Here is a 25,506-nt window from a genome sequence, read left to right as displayed (position 1 = left end):
CTGACAGACAAATTTGGGTCCTAAGCCCCTCAGAGCTTTAGTGCTGCTGAAGAGTCTGTTCCAGTAAGGCTTTTGAAGATTGACATTCAGCTTGGGGATGTCCCTTTTCTTTGCTAGATGAGTTCCCTTTGGGGAAAAACTATCACTGCTTCATCACTTTCTTCTTTAGGAAATTATTTTCAAGCTAAGAGTTTTGTGTTTTAGCAAACTGTCACAAGACTCTATTTTACAATTAAATGGGAGCACTTGTCTTTGCTGTCAGTTTAAAAGTTGTGCAAAGTAGCAGAAAATCGTTTTTTTTTTTCTGTGGAGAAATCCTGTTTATTTTACTTTTTGAGGGCTGGAAACATGCTTTAAAGTGCTTTTTACTGTGTTTTTCTGTGAAAAAAGTGACTTTTAAATATTTTTACTGGCATTTGCTGTAGGAAAGGGGCACCATTTTCAGCTTGACCATGGGACAAACTACCGGCCCTGTGGTCAGGCCTTCTTCCAGCCACAAAAGGAAATAATTCAGCAAACAGCCTTTACCACCTCAGCAAGCTAGCAGTTTGCCTCAGCTACTGGTGGGTGACTCTGCTGCTGCCATTTTTAAACACACCTTTATTGAATTATCACTTGTGACAGAGGCAGTTTTACATTTATACAAAAGTAATCAATCTGTATTAAATTAACATTATCAAACATTATAATTCACTTATGTTACTATATGTCATATAACCTAACCAACATTACATAAATTAATTCCTGACCCTTTTTTTTGAAACAAGAAATGTCTTTATTAAACCATCACCTACGACATAAGCAATCATATGTTTATATAAATGAAAACGAAGCACACCGACCCAATTCTAGTTGCAAGTATTTTTCATCGCAAACAATTCTGACACACTCCCAGTTGCAAACATTTTACATAACTTATAATTTACCCAGTCATTTTCAAACATTACATAGCTCATTTAAGTTCTGCCTTCTTTTAAACCTCATTGCTCCCCTGTGTGTATTGTTCCCACAATTCCCATTTTTCCTATGTAGTTTGCTCCTACCCTTTTCTAAACATCTCATTTCCAGTTGTTTTTTTCTGTGTTAATGTATTCACTACTATTAATATAGTTGGTTTAGATTTTGATTTCCATTTTCTAGTAATTGCTTTTTTGGCAGCCACCACAATTAGATACAGCAAGGCCTTATCATGCCTAGGCAGTTCAGATTCTGTATCATAGCTCAGAAAAATCATCTCCCTCGTCACACCAATCTGCCCACCCAGCATCTCTGACAGTGCACTGCGCAGGGAATCCTTAAAGTCCACCGACCCACTGCACTCCCAGAAAATATGTTCCCAAGTACCTCTTCCCCATCACATCTACATTTGCTGTCTACCTGAGGAAAAATTCTCTGGAATCTACTTGAGGTATAAAAATATGTAAACATTTCTAAGCAAAAATCCAAAATCATCTAGATTTTGTTGCATATTTGGGAGACATACATATATCATCCCATTGTTTCTTTGTGACTTGCTTATCCAGTCTCTCCTCTCAATCCTTTCTAACCTCCTCTGATTGATTCTTAGTTGTCATACAGTATTTTATATGCTGTACTAATTGTTCCTTTTTAAATAGCAACTTCTGGTCTAGATTCTACTAAAAACTCTACCAGTGCTGATGTTTCATTTAGGACCCCACTATTTCTTTCTCTTAGTCTGTACTCTGATATCAATCATTGGTAGGGAAGGCAATCTCTAACCTACAGTCCAAATAAATTCTTGGCCCCTACCCATTCTAGTATCTCTCTCTCTAGTTATTTGCTCCCAGTACCTTGGTTCCTTTGCCAGTTTTCTCCAATAAATTCCAGCCCCCTTTTGCCTGTTGTTTATATCCCTAATTGCAGTCATTTCTATCGGCAGACTATCCTTTCTCCATTTCCGTGTCGACTTAGTTCTTAGAATACTTTCTGCTATTTTATGGATATAATATTATGTATAATTATTGATGTTAAGTTGTCTATCTCGCCTTCGTTTCTTGCTTGTTGGGTTCGGAGCCGATCCTCATCTCCGACTCGGCCATCTTCTATAGCTCGAGAGCAGTTTACTGGCTTGAGGCTACCCCTTATCTCATGATGCTTAGCGCTAGCTACCCAGATCTCGTTTGCCACTTCAGCTGTGAGGTTCGTTGTTAGTGGCTCAGGCTTGTATAGTTTTATTCAACTACTTTTTTAGTCAAATTAGGGCTTTTTCTGGTATTTTATTGTTTTATATAATAGTCGCTAACTAGTTGTTGTAGTTTTAGTGCATTTGTGGTTTATCCCTTAGAACTCGTTTTAATTAGTTTTTTCTTCCCCTTCCCCCCTCCCTCTATCCCTGTGTCTGCTATTAGCTTGTACGTAGCTTTTTAGTTTAAGATTTTCTTCTTTCTGATTGTTAGGTAGCTGTTTAAGTTAGAGGCTTCTTAGTTTAAAAAAAAAAAACTATCTTTAGCTGTAGTATACTGTGTCTTACCTTTTGTTTTTTGTGGTAGTGTCTAGTATTAGTTTTTGCTAGTTAGGTCTTTTGGCTAAATCAACTTAGTGTAGTATCTTCTAGTTGTGGATATGTCTAAAGAATCCATGGTGTCTGGATTCAAGAAGTGTGACTCATGCTGTCAGAAAATGTCTCTGACAGATGGGCACACTTCTTGCGTCTGTTGCTTAGGCGCAGTGCACCTGCAGGACTCTTGTTCTGTATGCCATACATTTAGCCCAAGAGTTCTGCAGGAGTGCAAAAATAAGCTTATTTTGAGGGGTCTTCTTAAACCCCAGGATTCACCGGCCAAGGCTGAGCCTGTGAAACCTCCTAAACCGGCCAAATCGTAGGCTCCCAGCTCGGAGCCGTCATTGACCCAAGTCTTACCTACTACTTCGGTTCTGGCTGGAACCGAAGAGACTGCCTCCCCGTCGACTCCACCAGTACCTTCGGAGCCGTCGCGGACCCACAAGAGGCCGAGGTTCCCTTCTCTAGAGTCTATACATTCAGCTCCTCAGTCTCCCCTGTTGCAGAGTGACCGCAGTCACAGATCCTCCCACTCTTCTCGGTCCTCTAGGCTTTCGGATCACAACGTGGAGAGAGTGGTCAGTAGGTTGATGAAGTCGTAGGCACTGGCCAAAATGTTATCCAGCCCTCCTCAATAGGTGTTGGCTCCGCCCGTTTCTATCGATGTTCCTCCTCCGACTTCATTGAGCTCGGAGCCAGAGTTTGTTGGGGTTCGAATTGTGGAACTGTCTGGTCCGATAACGATTTGTCCTTCGCTACCGTCGTCAGCTCTGATCCCCTCGATGGTGCCGTCCGTTGAGGGATCTGGGCACCGAGATTCCCTCGTCGGTTCCGAGTGGCATCGGACCCTTGTCCGACCCCGTTCTCCCTCTCGGAGCATCGGCGCAGGTGAGCTCTGCTCCTACATCGGCATCGGAGCAGTCTCCCTCAGTGCGGAGGAGGATTTTGGCTTTTTCGGAACCGGAGCCTTCTCTGCATCATGGCAGGGACACCTTCGATGTCATGAGGAGTGTACTGGCCTCTGAGTCAACTCCACTTTCGACCCCACTGGCTCCTTCCCCTATAGTGCCTGCGTCAACCTCTGCCCCTCCTCCAGACCCCAAGCGTGGGGAACCGGCGCTCCAGAGCACCCCATTGGGTATTTCCTCTTCTTCTGAGGCCTCCCCTGATTATTCAGAGGAGCCCCCTCGGAAGAGGAAGTGCAAGAGGAAGCACATTGACTCCCCGGAGTCTGTCACTTCAGATACGGATTTGGATGAATCGGAAGGGTCCCCTAGATCCCCCTCTGAAGATGTTTCCTTTTCAGACATCCTAGAAATGCTTAAGCAGAGGAGGAACTGGAATGTCCTAGCCCCTACCAAGGATGAATCTGTATTCCTAGATGCGTTCAGTTCCCGACCTTCCACCTCCTGGGTTTCTCTGCCCTTCGATCCACTAATGTCAGTGGTGGCTCGAAGGGCTTGGTCAGCCCCGGATACAGTGGAACCAACCCTGAAGAGACCCAGCAAGTTTATCACTGCACCCCCTGATAAACAGTTCCTCACTAAGGGTGTTCCCGTAGATGCCATGGTGGTAGCAGCAGCCACTAAAAAGGAGTTAGCAGAAACGTCTTCCTCTGTCCATCCTCCTAACAAGGAGTCTAGGACCATGGCTAGATACGGGAAGCGGATGTTTGCTTCAGCGACTTTTTCTGTGAGGTCAGTGAATTACTTATGCCATTTTACCAGGCTTCAGAGGGATCTCCTGAAAGAGCTTGGAGATTCCCTTCAGGATCCATCAGCTGAAGGGGCTCAAGCTAAACTGGCTTCTCAGCTGGCGACCCTAAATTCTGTAGTCAACTCTTCCATGAGGCTCATTTCATATGCAGCCGATGGTGCGAGTAGAGCCACAGGTACAGGCGTGGCCCTCAGGAGACATGCATGGATGCGGCTGTGTAATTTTGCGGAACCCTTTAGAGCGTCATTCACCAACACCCCCTTTGACGGTTCCTTTCTTTTTGGACCACAGGTGAAAGACATTCTCACTAGGTGTGAACAGGAAGGCAAGGCTCTCTCTGCCGTGGGAGTCCATTTTTCCACTCCTTCCAGACCATACCCCAAAGGTCAGAAGAGTGGTAAAATGTGGTTTCGGAAATCCCAGGGAGCCTCGCTTGACACACATAGTGACTTTTCCTCCAGAGGCAGAGGAGGAAACAACACCAACAGACGCTGCCCTCATGGCAGAGGGGGTCCGCAGAACCAGGGCAGCAGAGAATCCTTCTCTGACAAGCCCTTTCAGCATCCCTGAAGGGTTGCCCAGCTGCCCGCCTCTGGAGGCAGTTGGGGGAAGACTTTCACTGTACAGAAAAGCCTGGCAAAACCTAACGTGAGACACATGGGTACACTCAATCATATCCGGAGGCTACATAATTCCCTTCTTTCAACCCCCCTTACCGTCAAACAAATCCCTTCCAGATGTTCCACCCAATCTGAGGGCCCAAGCAGTGATAGAAGTTTCAAAACTCCTAGAAAAAAAAGAGTCATCCAGGAAGTCCCGGCAGACTAACATGGATCCGGAACTTACTCAAGGTTCTTTTTGGTACCAAAAAAGACAGGGGACTGGAGACTAATATTGGATCTCAGCAGACTAAACAAGTCTGTTCAAAGAACAAGGTTTTGGATGGTCATGCTGCAGTCCATTCTACCCTTTTTGGGTCAGGACAATTGGATGTGCTCAATAGATCTTCAGGATACGTACTACCATATCAAGATGGACAGGCGCTCCAGGAGATATCTTCACTTCTGGCTGGGGGCCAGTCATTACCAGTTCAGAGCTCTGCCCTTAGGTCTCACCACAGCCCCCAGGGTGTTCACCAAATGCATGGCAGTAGTCACGGCTCACCTGAGGCGTCGAGGATTCCAGGTATTTCCATATCTAGATGACTGGCTCCTTACTGCTACTACAAGGCATCAACTCCTTCAAGCCAGGGACTATACATTCTCAATCTGTGCCCAGCTAGGCATTACTGTAAATTTCGAAAAATCTGTCTTGTTGCCCTGTCAATCTGTTACCTACATAGGAGCAGATTTAGATACAAGAAGCATGTCCGCAAGGCTACCGCCAGACAGGGTGGCCACAATTCGGCAGCAAGTTCATATCCTCATGCAATGCAAAAGAGTACAAGTCAGGTTGGTCCTTCAAGCTCTGGGTTCTATGGCAGCGGCAGTTCTTCTGATACCTCTGACCCGTTTTCACATGAGAATTCTTCAGTGGCTTCTTTTCACACAGTGGTCCTTTCAGCAGCTCCCCATGTCTCATATGATCATGATTGCAGAAACATGCAAAAGGCACCTTTCCTGGTGGATGGTCTCCCCACTAGTGTCTCAGGGCAGACCATTCATACAGCCACCTCCGGTTGCCACAGTGACCACGGATGCCTCGCTGATAGGGTGGGGGGGGGCATTATCAGGGCAGGACAGTCCAAGGCACTTGGCAGCCTCATGAGTACCATCTGCACATAAATGTCTTGGAGATGAGAGCCGTGCTCCTAGCATTGCAAGCCCTTCAGGACTCTCTCCCTTCTGGGACCATTGCAATTCAAACGGACAACATGTCAGTGGTGTGGTACATCAACAAGCAGGGTAGAACCAGGTCCTACCCCCTATGTCGAGAAGCCCTCAGACTCTGGCAGTGAGCGAGTGCCTCCCAACGATTTCTGATTGCAACGCACATCCCTGGGAAGTCCAACGTCATAGCAGACAGGCTCAGCAGAGCTATTCTCATGCCTCACGAGTGGTCTCTGAATCAGGTAGTTGCGGATCTGATCTTCCGCAAATGGGGACAGCCTTGCTGCGATCTGTTTGCCACCCCATTCAACAGCAAATGCAGCAACTACTTCTCCCTTTTACTGCTTCCCGGTCACCCTCCCAGAGACGCTCTAGTCCACGATTGGCCTCAGGGACTTCTTTATGCCTTCCCTCCTATACCCAAATTCATACAGAAAGCTATCCTGTTGGGTTGCAAAATGATCCTCATTGCCCCCTACTGGCCTCGACAGATATGGTTTCCGTTCCTGCACCGTTACCTCCTCGAGCAGCCCTGGACTCTGGATCCTATTCCAGACTTGCTGATTCATCAATCAGGAGAGCTGCATCAGTCCCTCCAAACATTCCAGCTCGCAGCTTGGTTGATCCAATTCCAACCCTAGCCAGGCTTCCCAGCATTTCCCCAGCTGTGCGTGAGACTATTGTCTCCTCTCACAAATCCGCTACTAGGATGACTTATGCTAGCAAATGGAAACGTTTCTCTTGTTGGGCAGAGGCTAGGAACATAGATCCCTCTTCAGCCCCAGTTCATGAAATCTTGGTGTTCCTAACAGAGCTTTTTCATTCTGGGTCCGCTTCTGCCACAATCAGGGTGCAACTAGCGGCCATCTCTAACTTTCATGTTGGTTTTTCCAATCTAAACATTGTCTCATAAGCTGTGTAAAGCCTTTCTCAGAGGGACTACTCTCCTTAGGCCCCCAGTAAGAGAATCCCCCTCCTCCTTGGGACCTTAATTTGGTACTAACCTCTTTGATTATGCCCCCTTTTGAACCGGCTGCATCCTGCTTCATTAAGTTTGTATCTTGGGAAACTCTCTTTCTGGTAGCTATTATTTCAGCCAGACGTGTTTCGGAACTTCAGGCACTGAGTGTTCGTCCTCCGTACTTAGTTTTTCATAAAGACAGGGTTGCTCTGAGAACTAATCCCTCCTTCCTTCCAAAAGTCTGTTCAGCGAATAACCTAAACCAATCTATAGACCTCCCTATGTTTTTCCTAACCACACCAATAAGGCAGAATACAGGTTACACCAATTGGATGTTCATTGACAATTGCGTTTTTACCTGCATAGAATGAAGGATATAAGAAAGTCGGACCAACTTTTCCTTTCCTATGCTAGGGGCAAACAGGGTCTTCCAGTTTCCAAAGTGACTCTGTCCAGGTTGTTGTCTCACATTATTACCTTCATCTATCAACTAAGAAACAAAGAGTTGCCTATAAAACCAAAAGGTCATTCTACTAGGGCTTTGGCCACCTCTGTAGCCTTCCAGGCTAGATTGCCCATGGACTCAATCTGTGCCGCTGCCATGTGGGCAAATCCTTATACCTTTATTTCTCATTACAAGTTAGACATGGTCTCCAGGAGTAGAGCTAACTTTGGTTCCACTGTTCTGAAGAGTCTGTTCCAATGAGCCACCCAGGATCGTAGGTGCTAGGGACGCTTTCCCAACAAGCAAGAAATGAAGGTAAGATAGACAACTTAACATAAAGAAGTTAGTACCTACCATAACGTTCCATGTTAGTTGTCTTCATCTCGCCTTCTTTCTTGCGTCCCCCCGTCCATCCCCCTGTCCTATTGGACTGAGAGGAGTTCAGTTTTCACTGGCTGAGTGTTGCCTGGTTTGTTTCCTCTACTGACTTAGAGTTTATGACAGGTGGGTTTAACCTTCTGCTTGGAGGGGTTTCATTCCATGGCTTAGGTTAGCTATTTCAAACGAGATCTGGGTAGCTAGCGCTAGGCATCATGAGATAAGGGGTAGCCTCGAGCCAGTAAACAGCTCTCGAGCTATAGAAGATGGCTGAGTCGGTGCCGAGTATCAGCTCTGAACCCAACAAGCAAGAAAGAAGGCGAGATGAAGACAACTAACATGGAACGTTATGGTAGGTACATAACTTCTTTTTATTCTCCTTAAAGGCCTGCATCAAAAATCCCAGTCTGTTCTTGTTCTTCAGCTCCCCCCCCCCCCCCGTTTCAGCATCATCCCTTTCCACTTTGAATTATAGTTTTCTGCTTGTGCTATGTATAGGAGCCTTAACTGTGTAGCTCTGAAATACCCCTTCAAATTAGGTAATTCCAATCCACCCTGTTCTGCTGGAAGAAGCAGCTTATCCCACTTGACTCTTGCCACCTTCCCTGCCCAGACAAAGTCCTTCAGCTCTTTGTTAATTGTATATCCAGAACTTCTCTACTTGATAAAACTATGCCTGACCTGTGAATAAGACTAAAGGGACTAAAAACATTTTGACTGATTGCATCTTGCTATCCATATCCATATAACAAAGTTTCCATTTTCTGTTTTTGTATTATCTTTTGTTTAGTCTTTTTGCACATATCCTTAGCTCCCACAAGAATAATTTTTAATACATATTCCTAAATACTTCATCTTATCATGTCCCCATAAATATGGATATTGCTGAAACAATTTGTGGGTGGGTACATAATTTACCACTATTGCCATTGTTTTATCTTCATTAATTTTCTATCCCCAAAAGATTTCCACAACATTGTAAAATGTCTTTTTTCTGGTTCTGTTGGGTATAAAATAATATTATCTGCAAATAGAGCCAGCTTTTCTTGACTATCATACCAATTATATCCTTGAATTTCTGAGTCCCTTATTTTCTCAGTCAGTGGTTCTAAATGTAATATAAATAAAGGGGAAAGAGGACACACCAGCGTGGATGTTCATCGTGCATACAGCTGCAGTCATAACAGATGGGTTATCCTGCCGTCAGGCGGGTCCTCGGTCGGCCATATTCCAAAGTCTAGGTCCGGCGTCGGTTGTCGTCGCTTCTTCCCTGACGTCAGTGCGGCAGGGGTATAAAAGAACCAGCCGATGCCATTTTCCCCAGTCTTTCTTGCCGCGCGGTGCCCGAAGCAGAAGCAGTTCGCAAGTGCCGGTCGGCCAGCTCCTGAGATTTACGAAAATTTTTCAGCCGAAGTCTTCTTGAAAGCTAAGTACCCCGTTGGGGAAACTTTTCTTGCCTCAGACCGATGTCAGACAAAGTTAATAATTGCATTTCTTGTGGGAAGCAAATAACACATAAGGATTTCCATTCCTTCTGCATTCCTTGCTTAGGCCCAGACCACGACGTCTCGGCCTGTTGCTTTTGTGCTAGATTCAACAAACGCACTATTAAGCATCGGGCGGAGTTCGCCCAACACTATTTTGGTAAAAAATTTAATTACATTATGTCGTCGGATACTCCGACTCCAGTTTTGAGTAAAAGACGCAAAGATAAGGACCGACGTACGAGGTCCGCGACTTCTACCGACACCACGCTAAAGCCGGCTACAGGTGCTCCGGTTCTCAGCGAGGCGCCTACGCAGCCCCTGAGTACCGATGATGCTTCTTTAGCGGTGTCTTCTGTGCCCGAGGTCGCAGGCTCCTCGGCCCCCACTCCAACTACAGATACCGATGCCACTCTTGGCGGGGAAACTCAGAATTTAGACAGACCTGCCACCTCTCAAGGTATCTTCAGGCCTTCCTCCTTTTCCATTAAGGCTTTCACAAAATCTAAAGCAGCCATGAAAACTAAAAGACAAGTTCCACAGAGCCCCTCTCAAGGCCCCATGCCTAAAAAACAGATGCTGAAAATGGCAGAGGATTTGATTACTCTTATCAGGGGGTTCTCAACCACCCTCGGACAAAAGGCCCAGACTGGAGGAAGACTACCCTTCCTCAGACCAAGCCTCTATTACCTCAGAACATTCTGAGGACCAGGAATATTCATATTCCCCTTTTGAAGATTCTGATGCTGAGGAGTCCATTCCCTCGGTCTCCCCCCCTGAGGACTATTCTTTTGGGGAAACCTTACATACCTTGAGGGAACACTTTCACTGGGAAGGCCAAGATTACTCAGATTCCAAGAAAAGGCTCAGGGATTTTCTCTTGCTTCCTCAGCACAGGCCTCTGGCTATCCCTCCTGTTTTGGATATATTAGATGATGTGTACACAGAAGCCAGCCTCAACCCAGATTCTTTACCCCCAGCTCCTGTTAAGCCTGACAGGTATTACCGGGTTCCTGATTCACACCAATTCCTATACAAAAGCCATGCTGCTGACCCAGAAACTATTTCACAGGGCCCTAAGGGAATTAAGGCCTCTACTGCCAAAAACCCATTACCTTCAGAGAGGGATTCCAGAGCTTTAGAAAGATGGGGGAAAAAGGGATACACCTCGGCCACTTTAACCATGAGGGCATTAAACTGTCAGTTCCATATGTTAAAGTATCAACAGTTTTTGTTATCTCAGTTGAAAAGCAAAATGACAACCTGAACAACCAGATGTAAAGGAGTTGCAGGATTTGTTGCATAGAGCAGAGCAAGTGGGTAAATATACCTTGCAATGTGGTTTTGATGCTTTAGAGGCCTCATGTAGAGCTGCTGTTACAGGGTCTGTCATACGTAGACATGCTTGGCTCAAAGAGCAAATCTTACCAGATCATGTCAAAGTTAAATTACTAGATGCACCCCTTCAAAAAGATGTATTGTTTGGTGTTAAAGCTGAGGAGGTACTAAAGAAAATGGAGGAAAAGGCAAGATCAATGCAAACAGTGAAAGATTTCCTACAGGTACAGCATCCACGTTTCAGCAGAAACTGGCCTTCAAAAAATTGGTCCTTTCCAGCCACGGACAGATCTCAAAGAGGTAGATACAAGCGCCCGAGGGGTAGAGGGCAATCTCAAGGATCATTTAGAGCCAGACAATGGCAAGCACCTACACCAAGAGGTGGAGAAGATGGATCACAGCCATTCAGAAAGCAGACACAATGACTTTCCCCTTTGCATGCCAAGCAAAGCTTTAATGGCAGCACCTTTAGGCGGAAAACTGGCATTATTTTCAAAAAATTGGCATATTGTCACAAAAGACAAATGGATCCTGGACATTATAGACAGAGGCTACAGATTCCACTTTCACACCCTTCCAAAAATGAGAGGCATGCCAAACCTGCCACAAAATCAAAGGGCAGATGCGCAAAAACAAATTTCAGCTCTCATGGACATGAAAGCTATTCAAGAGGTACCTGCAAAAGAACAGGGTCAAGGTTTTTATTCCAGACTATTCCTGGTACCAAGGAAGGACAAAGACTGGAGACCTATTTTGGACCTATCCATCCTAAACACATATTTACTCGTACCAAAATTCAAGATGCTCACATTACAGCAGCTTCTTCCCATGCTGGGCAAGGAGTCTTGGCTGGTAACATTGGACCTCAAGGAGGCATACCTGCATGTCCCTATCAGACAAGATTGCAGAAGATACCTCAGATTTCTTGCAGGTTCAACCCATTGTCAATTCTCCGCATTGCCCTTTGGCTTATCTACTGCGCCCAGAGTGTTTACGAAATGCCTGGCATCAGTAATTGCCTTCTGCAGACTTCAAGGGATACAAATATACCCATATCTGGACGACTGCCTGATCCAAGCGGACAGCAAGCACATACTTCTGAAACACCTGGCCTTTGTAATAAAATTGTTGAACTTTCTGGGATACACAGTCAACAAAAAGAAATCAAAACCAATACCCTCTCAAGCAATAATTTTCCTGGGTGCCAGCTTGAATACAAACACCCAGATGGCCTACCTCACGCCAGAGAAGCAAGGGCAACTATCTCAATACTTCAGAAAAATGGCAACCTTCACCAGGCTGACTGCAAGGAAAGTCCTGCAGGCTCTGGGATTCATGGCATCTTGCATCCTACTGATCCCATATGCAAAGCTGCATATGAGGAAACTTCAATGGTACCTAAAAAAACTTATGGTCTCAACACAGCCACAGTTTGGAAACAATTATACCACTCATTCCATGTCTTCAAAAGGAATTTCTGTGGTGGGCTCAAGCATGCCAAAGAAACATGGGTCTCCCTTTCTGCATGCCTCAAGCAAATCAAATCATCACAACAGACGCCTCGGACTACGCCTGGGGGGCGCACATGACAGATCAGTGCATTCAGGGCAAATGGTCCCAAAAAGAGAAGCACCTACACATCAATCAAAAGGAAATGCTAGCAGAACAAAATGCAATTATGGCCTTCAAAGACCTACTGCATCCAGGCCAGCTATTGATAAGGACAGACAACACCACAGTGATGTGGTACATAAACAAACAGGGAGGAACTCATTCATACCCCCTGTGCAGACTAGCCATGTCCCTTTGGAACACGGCTCTGGAATTGCAAATCCAACTTCAAGCACAATTCCTGCCAGGGAAGGAAAACACGCTGGCAGACAACCTAAGCAGAAATATGACAGATCCACATGAATGGAAGTTGCATCCTCAAGTTTTTGCAAAGATAATTCAGGCCTGGAGATGGCCAGACATAGATCTCTTTGCTACCCACAAAAATTACCAACTGAAAAAATTTTGCTCAAGGACCTATCATCCACAGGCCTGAAAAGTGGACGCACTTTCTTTCAATTGGACAACATTGACAGTCTATGCCTTTCCACCTCTTCCTCTGCTGCCCAAAGTTCTATTAAAAGCCAGAGCAGAGAGGCCAAAGATGATTCTGATTGCTCCAGACTGGTCAAGACAACACTGGTATCCACTCCTGAAGAGCCTGACTCATTCCCCCCCATGGATCCTGCCTCTAGTGCCTCTTCTGTTGACCGAACACAGCTTCAAAACTCTTCACAGTCAGCTAAAAACCCTCAATCTAGCAGCATGGAGGATTCCTTGATTTACCAACAGACCCTCCTCTCCAAGGAGGTGCAGGATGTCATCTTGGAGGCCAGAAGACCTTCAACTAGAAAAGCCTACTCCGCCAAATGGAAACGGTTTTGTGCCTGGAATCAGAAAAAGGGCCAGAATCCTTGGGTTCTAAATTTACCTCAAATATTACAGTACCTAGCTGAGATGTTAAACAGTGGACTTTCCTTCTCCTCCATCAAGATCCATGCTTCAGCCATTTCTGCACAATACAACACTGATCCTCCTTTATTCTCTCATCCTCTCTTAAGACAGTTCCTCAGAGGGGCTAAGAATATAAAACCCCCAAGGAAACCACCAGTACCTGCTTGGGACCTCAACTTCATTTTAGAAAAACTGACTCTGCCTCCATTTGAGCCAGCTGCCTCAACAGAACTACAATATTTGTCATGGAAAACGGCCTCCCTTCTGGCTATCACCTCAGCACGCAGGGTTTCGGAGCTACAAGCCCTCATGGTGGCGCAACCTTTCATCATTTTCCATCAGGACAGAGTTTCCTTACGAACCAACCCTTCCTTTATGCCAAAGTGTAGCCTTGAATCAGACTATACACTTACCTACCTTTTATCCTAACCCACAAAACAAAGGGGAAAGACTACTACATTCCTTGGACATTCACAGACAACTTCGTTATTATTTGGACAGGACAAAGCCATTCAGAAAATCAGAGCAACTCTTTGTGTCCTATGCTACAGGTGCTCAAGGAAAGGCTATTTCCAAACAGACAATCTCAAAATGGATAGCCCACTGCATACGCTTTTGTTACTCATTTCATGGAAAAACTGTACCTACAAGCATCAGATCTCACTCCACAAGGGCCACAGCTACCTCTGCAGCTTTCCTCAGGGGGGTTCCTACCAAGGATATTTTGGAAGCAGCCACTTGGAGTTCTGTGCACACTTTCTCCAAGCACTATCACCTTCCACTATACTCTAAATCTAGAGCGGGCTTTGCCACAGCAGTCTTGCAGGGCATCCTTGCTCCTCCTAGTTCCACTTAGTGCCTGCCACCCCTTTTTAGCTTTGGGATTCTACCCATCTGTTATGACTGCAGCTGTATGCACGATGAACATAGTACAGTTTTGTACCTACCATAAATGTAGATGTTCAAGTGCTAATACAGCTGCAGTCCAGGTTTCCCTCCCTCCATCCCCTCTTGGGACAGGCCTTATGACAAACACCTCGTCATACAACCTGATTGGGGTATTCTTTATGGTGTATTTGCTTATATTTCATTGCATTATTACATGAGTTTATGTTTTGCCTTCCTTCTGGGGGCACCTGACATCTAGGGCAAGAAAAATTGAAGAAAATGGCGTCGGCTGGTTCTTTTATACCCCTGCCGCACTGACGTCAGGGAAGAAGCGACGACAACCGACGCCGGACCTAGACTTTGGAATTCGGCCGACCGAGGACCCGCCTGACAGCAGGATAACCCATCTGTTATGACTGCAGCTGTATTAGCACTCGAACATCTACATTTATGGTAGGTATAAAACTGTACTTTCCTCTACTCAAGCAGAAAGTATCAGAGAGGATTCCAGCCACTTTAATTTTCACCTCCAATCCCTCATATACCCCCCCCCCCCCAATAAACCTTTTAATTTTTTTTCAGGAAATGCAAATGCTTCCATTGTCCTGCTCATAAAGTCCCGGCTTGCTCTGTCAAATGCTTTCTTTGCATCAAGATCTACCAACAACAATGGTATCTTCTTACATTCTGCTTCCATCTGGATCATCAGTGTTCTGTTTATGTTGTCACATGCTTGCTCCCCTCCACAAAGCCACATTGATCCATATCTATCAATTTTGATATTACGTTTGTCATTCTTTTAGCCATTTAAAACATGAATACTTTATATCACAGCTTAGTATTGAAATGGGCCTGTATGAAGCTGTGTGTGATGGAGCTTTACCCTCTTTAGATATTGCAGCTACCAGTGCTTTATTCCAGGATGTTGGTAGTTCTCCTCCTCTTAAAATAGTGTTAAAACCGTCCAGATCTTTATCAGTTTATCCCTCCTAGCTTTCAGACTTCCATGGGAATACTCTTTATTCCTGGGGACTTTCCTATAGATTGGTTATACATAACAATTTTTATCTCATCTCCTCCTATCCTAACCATTGAGCCTCATCTACCTTTAACCTTGGCATTTTTAATTCTTCCATAAACATTTCCATTTGTATCTTTTCTTTATTTCCATATTTCTGTTATTTATAATACTTTCATAGAATTTCTAAAATATTTCTAATACCGCTACAGGAGCTCTTGTTACCTTCCTTGTTATAGGCTCCCTACACTTGGCAACATCCCCTGTTTTACTTTCTGTTTCATGAGGAGTTGTGCTAAAAGTTTTTATGCTGTAGTGTTATTACCAAAAAACAGTTGCTTAACAGCAATCTTTTTAAACTTGTGCATGTTATTGAAGTAATCCCTTACTTTCAGCTTAGCATTCTGCAGTTGATCCTCCTCTTGTTCTATGAGATTCCCCCTCTTCTGAAGTACTTTAACATTTGTCAGTTCCTCTAAATAGTTCGTTACTTCTTAACCGTAGCTCCCATTCTTTTATTTCTACCTTACTTTCAAACCCCACCTTCATTTTATCCCACATTCCTATTTATATTTTTAGAAGAAATTTCTATCTTCTCTAATAGCTCCTGAATAACCTCCACTATCCATTCCTTAAATTCCTATCCTTTTCAACAGATAGGTGGGAAACTGCCAGTGTCTCATTTTTTCATTACCCTGTGTTTTTATTTTTAGTTATTATTAGCACATGATCTGAAATAGTTATTGGGCGAGTATCAAAACCTACTGAATTCACATCTTCCATGCCAAATAGTTTCATAAATTTCTTCACAAAGCTATCTTCCTTTGTTATACTTTCCCTTCTGGACTCCACAGGCACATCATCTGTGTAGAAAGTCAAATTCCAGTCCCCACCTACAAGTAATATTCCTTGCTGAAAACTGATTATTTTTCCCAGAATTTTCTTAAGCTCCATTATAGCAGTTGTAGGTGAAATATAAATACATACCAGTGTAATCTAACTCCCTTGCCAGTAGGCCCTTAGCACTACAAATCTGCCATTACTATCTTGTTTTATCCTCATATCACTATTGGAGATCTTCTTGAAATTTAATATAAGTACTATTTTCTTTGTCCCAGGTCTTCTACTGAATAACCATCCTGAAGACCTTTCTTTATCAAATTCACACATTCAGCTCTTTGAGTGTGTCTTCTGTAACATAGCTATTTGCACTGTACATTTTTAATATAGTTCACTACTCTTTCTTTTTTGTATTTATTTGTGAGACTTTTGACATTTAAATATATTACAGAAAGCATCATTGCATTAAAAAGTTATTATTCAACCTTTTTTTTAAATGTCTAGTTCCAGCTTTTGTGTTACAGGCATACGCTATTAGACAGGTTGAACTTTTATACAGTTATTTCATGTTATCCCCATTTGAGCCTATGTCGCATCTTACAAATTTTTGTGTTTTATTGAAAGCCCTCAAACAAAAAACAAACACACCCCCAGTACCCCCCTAAAAGTTGTTAGCTTAATACTAACACACAAAAACTATGTACGTCTTCAGATACTAAAGTTTTACCCTCCTAGAAGGAACAGAAGTCCCAAACTGACAGCCCCACTCACAGACTTCATTTAACCTAAAAGAAAGGTTAAACATGTTAACTCATTCACTCCGGAACAGCTCAGAAAAAGCTGCCTGCTTAATTCCACCATAGGAACAACAGTGCAGCCTGAGCTCATTTTCAGAAAATCCATTTGTAATACCATACAGAAAACAAATGTTCATAACTCTTTAACTATAAGAACTAGACTAAAATGTAAATGCGAAAGTTGTTCAGCAGACACTGACCTTTCCAAAAGTGTAAATGTTGATAGTGCATATCAAAGTCATTATTAAATATTTGGCAAGGAATGTTGATATTGTGCATATTTTTTACCTTTTTGGAAAAGCAAAGCATAATATCTTGGTCAGTGTACCATGCAGACCCATACAATTTGAATTTAATTTTTTAGTATGAATGTCATCTTTAAAACGATACCTTTACCATTGCTGTGTGATGCTCCTTTTTTGGGATATTCACAGAAATATGATTAATATATTATTTCTCATAATTGATAAATAAACAAAGCATAATATCTCTTCACCTGTAACAGACAGAGCCTACATATCATAGATGTTGTGCATCTGAATGTCAGCTTCAAAATGATGCATCATTTGTGTGATCACCATGCTCCCTTGCAAAGATATGGGCGTAATAATGAGAACTATTGTAAATGTATAATTTTCATATTCGTACAAGACTAAATAAACTGTGATATCTGTACATGTGTACAGTGCACGGACACAGTTCTTTTACCATGTTGTAAGGAGTAACACTGTCTTCAAAATGAGGTATTACTTGGCACATTGACATGCTCTCTTGCAAAGTTATTTAGCAAAATATGAAAAAAATCATAATTTCCATAATCTAAGTCCGAAACAAACTCAGATATCTGCACGTGTACAACATACAGGCACAATTATTTTACCATGTTGTAACCAGCAATACTGTCTTCAAAATGAGGTATTATGTGGCACATTCCGATGCTGTCTTGCAAAGTTATTTACCAAAATATGAAAAAAAAAATCATACTTTCCATAACCTAAGTCTGAAACAAACTTTGACATCTGCACATGTGTACAACATGCAGGCACAATTCTTTTACCATGTTATAACTAGCAATACTGTCTTCAAAATGAGGTATTACTTGGCACATTCAGATGCTCTCTTGCAAAGTTATTTACCAAAATATGAAAAAAATCATAATTTCCATAACCTAAGTCAGAAACAAATTTTGATATCTGCACGTGTACAACATACAGGTACCATTCTTTTACCATGTTGGAACTATCAATACTGTCTTCAAAATGAGGTATTACTTGGCACACTGACATGCTCCCTTGCAAAGTTATTTGCCAAAACATGAAAAAAATCATAATTTCCATAACCTGAGTCCTAGCAAAACTGATATCTGTACATGTGTAGAGCATTCGGAAGCAGTTGTTTTACCATGTAGACACATATGATTGTAAATATACACATTCTTGGTGTAGCCAACATACTGCTGAATGGGTACATGTAAAGTAAAAAAGCAAGGTAAGGACCGCCACTCCACTAATAAACCCAGGACAGGCATGGGACTTCAGTGACAGGCAAGGCCATCACATCTGTCCGATAGCTGTGTTGGCTACCCACTCAAACAGCTGATACCACTGCAGTCTCTTGACCTCCTTCAGTGTCAGCAGTCTGCCTTACCTATGTCTTTTCTCTTTACATGTGTCTATTCAGCAGTGGGTCTAAGGGATCAAGTTCTGTATTAGTAAGCCCTTCCTGTCATCTAAGCTCTACACATGCCTGATAAAAGGAAACTAAAAAAAGAAGTATTGCAGGATGGTCACTGACATATTAGATTGTACGTGGTAGCACTCTCCTGAAACAGTTGTTCTTTCTCAGCATCCTCACCAGCTCCTTATCACAGTTATTTGCCAAACTCAGATAAATACATTTTACACAACACTTTTCATAATAGAGTTTTACTTACTATACTGGTCCTACTTGGTCATGGGTGTTTTCCATTCTTCTCCTTCTTCCATTCTTCTTCTTACAAGCTGCATGTTACCAATCCTGCATAGCACTGGTAGTGTTACAAGGTGGACAAACCTGCAGAGGAAAGAAAATGCAAACAGAGTACTACTGATATTTGACAGATGTATTGGAAGATGACATATATATGTATATCATATGCATTACCTGGTTAGCCCATCCAAATCTTTCATCCTATCCACAGGGGTAGTATTCTTTGTATTAGGTGATGACGCTTCAGAGGTACATACCTACTACACATGAAAACACCAAATTACACACAATGACTGACAAGGGGGTACAGAAAGGGCACATGTAAAGAGAAAATGCACGGTAAGGACCACCGCTCCACTAATATGCCAAGGACAGGCATGGGGCTCCAGATGTTGGTCATCTGAAGTGTCCCATAGCTGTGCTGGCTGCCCGCTCAGACTGCTGATACCACTATTGTCTCACGACCTCCTTCAGTGTCAGCAGTCTGCCTTACCTCTTCCTTTTCTCTTTACATGTGCCCATTCAGCAATGGTCCTAAGGGATGAGGGACTGAGGCAACTCACTAATTGCTGCCCTGACCTTCATACATTTACTACCCTCACCAACATACATCGACTACACCTAAAGGGAGGGAGACTGAGTGGAGAGCCACATCAAGGCAATATGTCAAAAGACCAAGACTGACCCAGGCTGTGTCTTTTTGCATGCGTCCTTTCCCGGATGGTACAACTATATTAAATAACAAGTAAGTGAAGAATGAAGGGGTGGCTTGCAATGACTCCAAGCAGAGAAAAAACACAATCTGGCTTGTGCATTCATCAAAGTGATAACGACTTCTACTTATGTGAATAACAGTGACAGCTATGAGTTTTACCTGAAAAGTGATAATGAGTCAGTGCTATACTGTAACTGACTTATTGCTAATGTGATAATAACCTGTCTTTGATTCCTGCAAAGTTATGCATGCTCAGACACAGGTGATAATTGCTGCACATAACCTGTTGAATAGGCATTAATTATATTACCTTGTGCAGCTGTTATGTAACACAGGCTCATTATCATCAGTACGGAGAAGACCTGAGTAAGTCAGTAAAATAGTGAGGCCTTCCTCCCATCTAAATTCCACACATTACTGACAAAGCCATGAAAAATTCCCAAAATATAACATAGTTCCATGATGGTAGTAATCAAGTAAGAACCTTTATCTCACTCAAACAACTACTGAGTATAATCAGAAATGCAATAAGCCTAGACAAAATTTCAACCTTATGTGGCTGATCCGTATATGAATTAATCCAAAAAGTAGTAATCCATATTCTCACCTAACCATCCCTCTGGGTATAATAACACAAAACTTCAAAAGGCTGAAATATTGTCCAAAATATCTGGTTGAGCAATGCCAACATTCTGAAAACAAACAAAAGGCAGACCTACATTTAATTACAAATACCTGGATTTTGGCACCCAAAAAGGTAGCAACCCACTTTGTTTTCACTAATTGTTAATACTACCATTGCACTACTATAGGCCATAGGAGCATTATATAACTGCTAGACTCACCCTTCACATTCTACTCGTGCACAGAATAAAATGTCAAAAGAGGTCACTGCACAACTCAAGCACATACAACTCAAATGCATCTTGTACCCAACATATAACTGTATTACTACTAACACCACCCAAACTTGAATAGATGCTCCAAAAAGTCACTCTTAGTAACTTCTAGAACAACACTCCACATACTGTAAAGACATTACTTGAGACAAATACCACACCCATTAATGTACCCTTTTGAGCTCCACTATTCATTTATGTATCTATTGTTGACCAGGTTAGCCCATTAGGATAGTAGCCTCTTACACAGGAGACCAGTGACTGTGTGTATATGTATATATATATATATATATATATATATATATATATATATGCATTGTGGACTTAGAGAAAGCATATGACAGGGTGCCCAGAAAGGAGTTGTGGTATTGTATGAGGAAGTCAGGAGTGGCAGAGAAGTATGTAAGAGTGGTACAGGATATGTACGAGGGTAGTGTGACATTGGTGAGGACTGCGGTGGGAGTGACAGATACATTTAAGGTGAAGGTGGGATTACATGATGCAGAGGACAGGAAGAAATGGAAACGGATAATCCGCTGTGGTGACCCCTAACGGGAACAGCCGAAAGAAGAAGATGATGATGATATATATTACACATATATATATACATATACACACACACACACACACACACACACACACACACACACACACATGCACACGCACACACTACTATTGAGATCTCAAAACACAAATATTTATACTTTCTTTCTACCTATCAATCCTTTGGCAAACTTGTACCTGCTCTTTGCAAGCTTATCATAGGTAGGTGCTAGGCTATTGGCCATAGGGCCTATACAAGCCTAGCCAAAAGGGTCCACCAGCTGGTATCAAAGTTTATTTTAGGCAAACTGTCAACATTTCAATATCTCCTTCTATAACTTTCAACTGGCCCTCATTTTAACCAAATTGAGTTCAGTCCCTCCTAAAATCTTTGAGTTTGGAAAAAAGTGATATGTTACACTTTTGAAAATCATGACAATTCACATTCTCATATTCTGTCAGTCTCATATTAATAGTAGTCACTCGGCAGAACAGTCACATAAATCGTCCCAAGTAATCAAGCATAACATCCAGTGATGGAGTTACATCCCAGTACTTCTGTAAGAAATTGTCCTCAAGAACAGTAATAACAAATATGAACTCTGCACTGACTCATGAAGGTCCCAGTTCCATCCTTTGTACACAGTTTAAGTGGGTGCCCTTTAAACTATTTTAATGCCAACTAAAAATCACAAAGTAGTCTTCTCTTGTATTAATCAGGTAAAGGAGTTAAAAAATTAATCCATTTTCTGTCTCCCTTCACAGTCCCGATCACACACTAAGCAAACCAGAAAATGTACACATGACATGACTGAAAGCCAGGAAAAATGCCCAAAATATATGGTAGCTGCATGCTGGTAGTAGTCAGCAAGTAATACACTTTACCTCACTCAGGCAACTACTGAGTATAAGCAGAAGTACAATAATGCTAGCAGAAATGTCAAACATATGTGGGTCATCCATGTAAGAATGATTCCAAAAGGTAGTAATTCAAGTTCTCACCTAACTAAACAGGAACATTTTCGTATACTTCAACATTCTCTCTCTCTATATATCTTATATATTATACATAAATTTTATATATATATATATATATATATATATATATATATATATATATATATATATATAATGTCTGTATATTTTTATAGTCATGTGCAACCAGGTGACAAATGATGATATTAGGATTAGCATCTTAATAGCTGCATAGAGGCAGCTGTACCCACCAAGAAGTACAGAACTAACACAAAAAACAAGCAACCCTGGTAGAATCACATAATCAATTTGGAGGAAGAAATTCATGGCAAAAAGCCCTGTCAAACTAAAACTACTCCGAGGACAAATTAAGTATACTAAAACCAAGTTTGAGTTCAAGTTTGGCCTCCCAGGCCAAGGACAACTACAAATGTACTTAACCAGGCATATCCAACAATTGGAATGTTCACAGAGGCGCCTCACTAAAAGAATATCCAGGAATGCCTCCTAAATATCCTGAAATATGACATATCAGGGTCACTGGTGTAACTATTCAACCATAACATCTGCACAGGCTTCATGCCATAAGAATGGTTGATTGCAACAGTTTTTGCTCTGCCCAAGGGCACTCCATCAATGGATCTTGTTAAGTACAAACCCATTACTCTGACAATCTGATATGCAAAGTCAGTGAAATTATCACAAATGACACAGGAAACTGTCATACACTGGACCAGCCCAGTTTGTTTTTCTCAAAGGTAGGCTGTGCGTACTGAACCTGCTGGTTTTGTTTGAGAAGATCAGCAAGGAAATGGATAAGAGTAAAACAATGCATACTGCCTTGCTTGACATAGCTACAGCATTTGACACTATTCCTAATTTTGCCATTGTAAACAAGCTCATAGAATTAGGCATAAACACCTAATTAACTTGCTGGATAGTCAGCTGGCTCACAGACAGGCCCCAGGAAGGTAGGACTGGAGAAACCCTTTCTACAAAGAGGCTGGTCATCAGTGATGCATAGACCAGAAATGCATAATAGAATGAGTGTGCAACAGAGTGTGCAACAGCACCAAAATGAAACATCTCACCAGTGACCCCTTCTGCAGTCTAAATCTAAAAGCATGACAGTGTCAAGCTACTAGCCAATCATTCTATTCCAGTCTCAGAGCCTTAGGTTTAAAAGTGCCTAAGCTCAGTATGTAATCAGCTTGCTTATACTGCAGTTGTTTGTTTCAAGTAACATGCATATAAAAGGTGTTATAAAATGCTAGCCTTAGTTGAATTGTCCCTGATGCTGTCCTAATTCCCTATTGGTTTCACAAATGTAGACTGCAAAGGGACCAATTAAATTTTTCCTCACAGCCAAATTTCACATTAATTGTTTTATTTGATCTACTTAATCACATACACAGCAGTGCCCACATACACAGCAGTGCCCATATGTAAAAGTGCCTACTGACTGAATTTCTTTAGCAAAAAGAAACAGTGCTTCTGCTGAATCTACTATGTACCAAAAAAATTATGCAAGTTACATCCGGTTTTGTAAGGACTTGCCGGTTTACAAGCTAGAATAGAATAAAAAGCAATTCTGTAATAAAATTTCCCAGTGATAATTGTACAGTTTGTGTAGTAACAAATAAAGTTCTACTATGTTGTATATCAAAACATTTGTTATAATAACTATAATTAAAAAAAAAATACTAGGAACACCCAACACCTGGTCGCTTTCCCTGTAACAAAAATGGTGTGTATCACTGCCTTTGTTACGAAAGTTTGTCCTTCTGCTGCAAACTACATTTTCCATTACCAGCAATTCTTTTGAAATCTAATTATGAACGCTGAGTTGCTAAGAGTAAAGCGTTACTGTATCTAGCAACAATACAGGTGCCCCCTTTGCATAGAAGTAGTAAATCATCAGTAAAAAAACAATACATTACATATTTCTTTAAAAAAGTTATTGTAAGTAAAAAGCTTGACAAAACTACCAATACAAAGGGAGGACATCACTATACGAACACCGTGAACAGCAGCCAAAGAAAATAACCAGACAAGTATTCTGTAACTGAAACAAGACCTGGTAAATGTCAAAACCACTCTTCTCGTGAGATCCCAAGTCACTCGGTGAAAACATGAAGGTGTCTACTTGTTCGTCCGTAAGATATTTATCAGCTGTGTAATTAGGGCTTGAAAATATGATTGCTATGCATGTTTTCTGCAACCATTTTGACATCGAAAACTTTTATCTATATTCAGAATCAGCAGGCATTATCAGGCATTTGAACACAGCACAGCAAAACAGCGTACACTTAGTTTTTATATGGAAGCTTGTATGCATCTATATTCAGAATTAAAAGGCATTATCAGGCATTTGAACACAGCACAGCAAAATAGTGTGCACTTTGCTTTTATGTGGAAGCTTGTATGCATTAGTCTTTTTTTTTCCATTTGAGAGTGCAAGCTCACAAGCTCAGAAGACAGACTGGAAAAACCATGACCACAACAGACCAGTAAAAAGTCCAAAAGTAATCTGCCACTCCTTATTGTATAGTAAATGGAGGAAAGCGCTCACAATACATTTTACTGTTGTTTATTGTAAAGGAGTGGTGGATTACTTTTGGACTTTTCACTTGTCTGTTATGCTCAAGTTTTAAATTGTCTCAGCAGCGGAATTTACATACACAAAATACGATACAGAATCCAGCAGTCCAACAGTTGGTAAAGTAAGGAGTGGTGGTCCTGAGCTACTTATCCGTTTGCGATTTCTAAGCCTGGGAAGTATATTTTCTCTGTAATGGATGGTTGTATCCTGTTATTTGTAACAATACAATGCAGAGACACACTTATGCCACCATCGACTACTATGACTCTTTTTTTCTATCAGCATGTTGTCAGTGCTCAACTATAAAAATGGACGAAAGCTATGCAATGAGACCATCTTACCTTACTGAGGATGTAGTCAGTGGTGAAATTTGGCCGCTTGGATCTATGTTGCAGCTTTTCTGTTCAGACCGTGAAAATACTACCAGAACAGCACAATAAATAGAAGGATACAGAAGATAATTCCACAAATTCCAGAAAAAGGAAAGGGAATATATACTGTACGACCCTCTATTTATTTGGACAGAACAGTGTGTGTTGGGGAGGGGGGTGTTAAGCAACAGGTGATTCTCATTGGCTGCCAGCAGTAGGTTGACAAATAACTTACTAAATCTGCTTGCTGTTGAGACGCAAATACAGGGTACGTTGCAAGCCGATTTTCTAACTAAAGTCAAATAGGAAGACCACGAAACTCCACGGTGAAACTTAAGTTCAAAAGATAACTGACAAAGTTCAATTACTTTTTTAACTTAATTTTCATCAGTGGAGATAAAGTATGCCTGCAAAGTCGCTTGCTGTGGGAGAAGGCACTCGGGTGTAACAGCATTTAATTACTACCGTCTCACAGCGTGCTCGGTGTTGAGCACAGAGGCGCCATGGGACGGTAGTCGGGGTTAATGAGTTAAGACGCACGGTGCAGTCTGTGCTTCTAAGTGCTAATTAGGTTTGTCTTTTCTTTATAGCTCTCCCAGCTAAGAAAACCCCCTGAATGCTTTCAAAGAACATTATGTTGTAGACAAGTTCTCTCTTCATTTTTTCTTCTTCATCTAGTCACTCTCCACCAGCCTGTATCCAGTTTCTCTTTA

The 25,506-nt window shown here is 42.1% G+C and overlaps 1 protein-coding gene across 1 annotated transcript in view; it reads left to right on the top strand.

The window, feature by feature from the left end:
* CPAMD8 (C3 and PZP like alpha-2-macroglobulin domain containing 8) overlaps positions 1-25,506 on the top strand; it is a 7,231,600-nt gene that overhangs the window by 4,459,578 nt on the left and 2,746,516 nt on the right. The window lies entirely within an intron of this gene.

The sequence above is a fragment of the Protopterus annectens genome, chromosome 13.part0 (assembly GCF_019279795.1).
Source record: "Protopterus annectens isolate FY-2018-M chromosome 13.part0, PAN1.0, whole genome shotgun sequence".
Classification (NCBI taxonomy): Eukaryota; Metazoa; Chordata; order Ceratodontiformes; family Protopteridae; genus Protopterus; species Protopterus annectens.
The sequence above is the reverse complement of the archived record's forward strand: the minus strand, read 5'-3'. Positions and strand labels throughout refer to the sequence as shown.